We start from the raw sequence: 6,678 nt of genomic DNA, 5'->3' as shown, positions 1-6,678 counted from the left end.
GTAATAAGGTGTGATTTTGATTTATTTGTAGGTAAAGGAAAAGATCACTTCGTAAGCCCAGAGTGAATATATAAGAGGCTTATCAATAAACCAAGGGTTATCATGCATATACTGCACAAATATATTTACTGTCCCTTACTGATCGTGATAAATATAGAAAAAGTACCTAACAATTAAGCATCTGGTATGAACTTAGAGCAGACTCTTTCCTTATTACTTTTCTGCAAGGAAAAGTATTTCAAGGTTGTGTTTGTGTGCAGAATGCATGGCCTGCAGAGAGTGAAATTTTCTATCAAATATCTCTTCTATTGAACCTAAAAGGTAATAGGAAACAGGCACCAGTTTGTATTAGAAAGACAGAACAAAATTTCATTACAAAGCAAACCACTCCAGTTGCTGGAGATTAATGGGGTGCTTTTCCCCTGGCTTGCTGTGTCTTGTACAATATATATCTCTGCATGCTTATTAAGGAGAGATGAGAGACTACATGCACACAGAGTGCATTGCACTGCTTAAACTTGCTCACCACTGCCTTGCTGAACAGTTATGGCATTATGGTATGTTAGCAGCATCCATGGTCATTTAAGTCACTGACAAGGTTTTAAAATGTGATTCAGCAAAAGCAGTTAAACAACTTGCCAAAAATGTAAGATAGAACATCCTGGACCATTCCTTTCCATGCTCAGGAGACTCCTGGAAAAGGAAGCTGCTTTCCATCATGAAGCATAAAATAGACACCTTTAAGTGAGTGAAAAATAAATAATTTTCAATATAATGTGCTTAAAATGATCCCTAGTGAGACAAGATATTATTTATCCTAATGAGATTTTGAGAGATGTGATATTTCTCTTTTAAAGCTGTGTTAATATATTCTTTATCACCTGCATTCTTCATTTACTAGTTCTACTGCCTCTATTTTTATCAGACTCAATTTTCTATAGATAGGAGGAATTAAGGCTATTTCCTTATTATTAATTTTTTTCAATAAATCCCATGTATAAGGTCAGATTCCAAGGTCAGATGCTCATTTATCTCTGTTTTTTTCCTTTCCTTCAATGCAGATCCACGTAAGAGCTAGTAGATCCATGTAAGTCACGTTGGTGAGAGGACTTATGCTTGCCAGGTCCCATGATCTCCTTTTTTTCCAACCATACTGTTGTGTAATAGACAAGCCATAGCTCAAGCTCAGAGCATTCATGGTAAATTTAGGAACAGCAGACCCAAGCTGGTAGCATGCAGTAGAACAGCATGCAGAGCAGCAGCACAGCATATTGGTGGACTAGTTTGCTCATTTTCAGCACTGCTTGTCTCCTGTTTGTCTAGACTGTTTGGAAGTAAATTTGGATGTGTTTAAGGATCTCAGATATACTAAAGCTCTCTTATACAGGTTGTTGTATAATCAGTTAAATCCTGTGCCTGGCTGTATTTGCAGGTAGCCACTGTATAGTAAGCACAATGAAGTAGAAAGAAGCCACTGAGAAAATAGAAAGAAATAGCATTTTAAGCTTTGTCTCTAAAACTTCATTGCTTTCATCTACAACACAAGCAGCAACCTGTCATTTCACAAAAGATTTTCGAAGGAATACAAAGCAATTTTAAATGGCATGTGTAAAAGAATAATAGTTGCTCAAAACTAAAAATAAAGAATAAGATATCCATTCAGCATCAAAAATATATTTTTCCAGGTTATCAAAGATTCTTAAATTGTCATTAAAATATTGTATGTTGAAAGCTTCTTATCACTCAATCATGATTTAATTTTATTATATCCTCTTATAGATGGTGGCCCATATATACCTCTCAGTGCACCTCATGGTTAAAAACTGTTATGACAAACAATCCATAAAAGTAGCAATCTTAATTTACTCTTATTAAACATTGTACACTAATCTATTAGCAATGTACAGGTAGAAACTCAGAGTATGTACCAATAACAGTAAATTTTCAAAAACTCCTTTAAATAGGAAATAAAAATTCTTGCATATTTTGTAAGTTAATATATCAGCCTAGGGAAAGGATAGGTGGCTACATCAGTGTTACAAAGCACTGGAAGCAAGAATATGATGCAGGTATAGGACACAAAAGCCACAATATTCTCTGACCACATGATTCTTTTCCCTTCCATGGAGACTGTGTGCTTATTTGAAATGCACAAGCATCCTCTACAGCTTCCAAAAATGCTTAGCAGCACTCTGATTACAATCAAAAGGTTTTCTTGTTAGCATCCCCGTTGGCAATATTCCTCAGAAACAGAATGTCATAGATCAAATATTTATCACAGATGTTTAAAGATAATACAAAACTCCTGCTCTTCTTGACAGAAACAATCAGGCTCAGTGCATGATCCTTTGACTCTAAAGACAAAAAAGATTCGGGAGGAATAACTGGATTTTCTGCAGTATCTTCAAGAAATTTGAAAGAATCCGTTTGTTTTGCCTGTCTTGAACCTGTCTGAATGTGACAGTTCAGAAGGGTTGGTGTCCTCAGTGGACACTGAGATTTAAACTACCTTTGTTTGCTGCATGAATACATCCATTCGTGGTGAAATGACACCATTCTACTTGGCCTGGTTTCCCAATGTGTCCCAGCAGCCTCAGCTTTCAGCTGTGCTTAGTAAGGGATGTCTTCACAGGGGCAAACAGAAGATAATGTCTAGGGTGCAGTGCTCGAAGTCTCTAAAGTCTTACATATATTTCCTTGTTGTAGCTCATATGCACCATGGAATACTAATCTAAAATGAAACCTTTCTTTGCTGATCTTGGAAGTTACCATTTTTTGAAGTGGAAATATCTGAATTAGTAGTGCTGTATCAGTTTAAACATAGGGTTATAGCTTTAGGATTGACAGATGTTTGAAAATTCCTGTCTCAGAATCCTGTCATCAGCAAACACCCTAAGTGTACACAAAGTACTGGCTTTTGGCTACTTACGCTTCTGTCCATATGTTAAGTTCACACTGTGCCAAGTCGTAAGTGAAGATGTCCCCCTGGGGCATAGGAGTTAGGCTGTGGTTGGGATAGACAGGCAATAAACACAGCAAGAAAATGACATCTCTTTTGAACTTCTTTTGTGAGAGGGTTTAGTATACATACATGTATTAAATTGATTATATGATGACTGCACCCTACCTACTGACAAACTGGCATGCAATTTTTGCAGTGAAAATATTGTGCTTGGTTTACTGAGGGTCCAGCTAATTGTGAGAACTGAAACAGCTGGCTACTTATGAAACTTTTTATGAATCACAATAAAAATCACAATTTAAGTATGTTATTATTTGTACAAGAATTTTTGTCTTTGTATGTCTCCTGGCATCACTTTTTCACAGTAAATAGATGTAAAGTTTTTACATCACCCTGTAAAAGATTAAAGAAAATGTCACACAGCACCATGAATCATTATGTGTTAAAAGGAGAAAACTGAATAGAACCATTGTTCTGCTTTAATTGTTTTAATCAAAATGTTTTAGTAAATACTTACAAATTGTGGATGTGGTTAACACAAAAATGGTAAAATGTATAGTAAAGGTCATGGAAAATTCTGTAACCAAAGAAGAGGTAATAAATTTGAAAAAAAAATTGTCCATGTTGGACCGGCCTGAATGTATGAATAAAATAAACGTCTTTAAATATATGAAGTTGTATGTATGGGATTCCTTGTGAACTTGTGAGTAGTGCCATGGTTTCTGATTGGCATATCATAATTGTTTATGGAAGTCTAATCAATAAATACATAATAGAGGAAATAGTCCAAATAACAAGGAAAGTTAGAGGCTAATTTTGCAGGTTAAAAAAGCACTGTCCTTAAAAAAGGAGTTGAAATTCCTAAAGTCAAATTTAAGTTAAATACTATAGACAAATGACACAGAATAATCAGGGGTGACTTTACAAGGATTATTTTAGAGTTACTATGTAGAAAATCTTTAAGGGGTCAGCCTTTGTTTCAGCAGCCCTCCTGATCACGCAGCATCTACTAGTCTGCTCATCACCATCCTGGTTGTATGTGGCCTCAACAGTCCAATTCAGTGTTTGCAGCTGCCTATTTTCCATCATATTTTGTTTGGTTGCAAGGTTTTTGTACTGAGGAGCGAAGCATTTTAATTATTTAAGTCTTCATCCATATTTTGAATCAAACTAAACCCACATTTTAATGGAGCACCTTCTACTCTCAAATTTTTGGTTTTCTGCCTGTTGGATTGCAGTATCTCTCAAAAACACCAAAATAAATTGTGAACAGAATATACTTTTATACCTCTGACCTGAAATAGCGAACGTACACCAAAGCTGTGTTTATCCCAGGGATAAAGAGCCAGCATTCTGGAGATGCTTTTGGAAACATTGGCCATCTCATCGTGTATCAGGCACCATGAAATTTAAAACAGATCTATCAGTAATTTGGGAAAAATTTTGAAAATATTTTCCTTTCAAAAGTAGATGACAGATATTTGTTTTTATTATTTTTATTTTTTTGTCTTGGGACCCAGAGGGGACTCTGCCAAACTATTGCAACAAGGAAAGTGATGGAAAGATTCCTGGAATAGGGATGAACCTGAAAAAAGCCCTTTGTGCAAGGAAACATCAGACAATCGAGATTTACAACATACTATATTTATCCTATTATGTAACATGTTTTGCACTGTTTATTTTTCAGCAGAATGGAGCTTTACATTCAAAGCTCTTTTAGGGTTATTTGTTGCTGGTGGATCTACCTTAGGGCTGGCTATGCTCCTACCCAGAAAAAAAATCCAGCTTACATAATGCATTAATACTTCCCAAAATCTTTTGCAGGAGGATGCATTTCACTAGTGTTAGACATCTAAGAAGTAGTTACCTATTGACATTTTGTTTGCACTTTTTGTGATCAGGTGCAAGAAATGAGATTCTATATAGGGCAATTCATAGGAAGATAAATGGGATGACAAAGCCTCTTTACTGGGGCTTATTTGTCCCACTTGATTGTGGAAGAGACTGAGAAAGCCTTTGTACACTATGGATCTACACTCCAGGTGCATGAATTCAGGGAGATGAATTCTGTTGTAAGTCACTTGGGTAGTTAGTTTCTCCTGAAAGCCAGTGGAGTATCAGTGTGTAAGTCATCCAGGAGCTTTCAAAAATTGTTCTCTTCACTGTTGAATCCTGATTACTGTCAGCTATAATACCCTGTGTGTCTAAAAATACTCTGCTTCCCCACCAAGGTGTTTCAAACCCTTGCACAGCTTTTATGAGAAGAAAAGAAGATATCCAGTAATGCTCTCTAGATGATATCTTTACCCTGTCCTTTCCTAATCGTCCTAACACAGCCTGCTGCTCAGACTTGTCTTACATAATGTTGAAATGTTGATCGATAGACAACATCACATGGGGGTGGATGGGGGGGTGGGTGCGGGGGAGAGGGAGAGGATTAAAAAAGGCATTTATGTCCTGAATGCTACTCCATACATGAGGAGATACTTCTCTTTCTGCACTGGTCAATTTTTCAATTCCTTGCCAATGCTATGACATTGCTTGTTGTTTTGTTTTTGGTTTTGTTTTTTTTTCTTTTCTGCACTTTCCATGTTTTACCTCATAGGTACATTTACTTTCCAATGTAGAGCAAACATAAAGATTTAATGGCAAATAAAACTTGGAGGCTCTCAGGGCCTTTTTGCTCAATTGTCAGTTCCAGGGAATTCTGAGAGCTTTAATTTGAGTAAAATACTTTGTGTTATTAGGTTACCTGTTTCACTAGGAACTTTGAGTGTAATTCCTGGTTGTATTTGTTGTCATTGTGACAGCAGCAGAAGCTAGTGCTGTAATGATTACTACTTGTATATGAAAGAAAGTCAAAGTTGCCTCAGACTCTCTATTCATAACCAGAAGTTTCATTTGAGTGCTCCCATTCTCAGGAACTGACTTCTGTTTTGTGTAAGCTTTCTGATGTGGAATGAGCTGAAAGCAAGACCACCAGACCTGACATAACTACATAAATGGACCTGGAACCTTTAACTACTATTGCTGATTTGTTTTTATCATTTTTGAGAAGGGCTGCAATTGAACCATGCTGGGAGGAAGAAAAGGTCATTGACCGGCTTGGTGAATTACGGTACCTTGTCACCAGAGATTTTCTTTCCAGAATAATAAAATGAAAATAAAGCTAAACTCAACTGCTTATCTATGGATACGATGTATGATTCTATCAGTCTATTCATAGCCTTAGCTTTTACTGCTGTGGCTCTCCAGGTCCTTAGACCAGCTACTGAATGGGAGCATTTATCGACAGGTTTTCAATACTTTAACAGGGAACAAAAACTACTCCATAGAGAAACAGAGAAAAGTTTAGCTATTCTTAATTCCCAAACAGAAATGCTACCTATTAAGTCTTTCCAACTCATTTGCAAATATAAATTTTAAGAAAGAACTAGCTAAACCTATCGCAAATTTTAAGAGAAAAGAAAGAGAAATATATCAGAAGAATGATACGTAAAAAATTAAAGAAATAAGCGTGGGTACCTTATTTACCAAAGTAGATCATACATTAAGTAGTATTACCTAGATATCCATAAAATATGCATGATGAAAAGAGTAAAAATGTGATTACTGAAGGAAAAAGGTTTTCCACAAAGAAGAATGGCTGACTATAATAACATTATTTTAAGGAACTGAAATATGAATCATGTTCCATAAAATTCTGATCAGTACAG

The sequence above is a fragment of the Falco naumanni genome, chromosome 7 (genome assembly GCF_017639655.2).
Source record: "Falco naumanni isolate bFalNau1 chromosome 7, bFalNau1.pat, whole genome shotgun sequence".
Taxonomy (NCBI): Eukaryota; Metazoa; Chordata; class Aves; order Falconiformes; family Falconidae; genus Falco; species Falco naumanni.
This window is presented reverse-complemented; position numbering follows the sequence as displayed.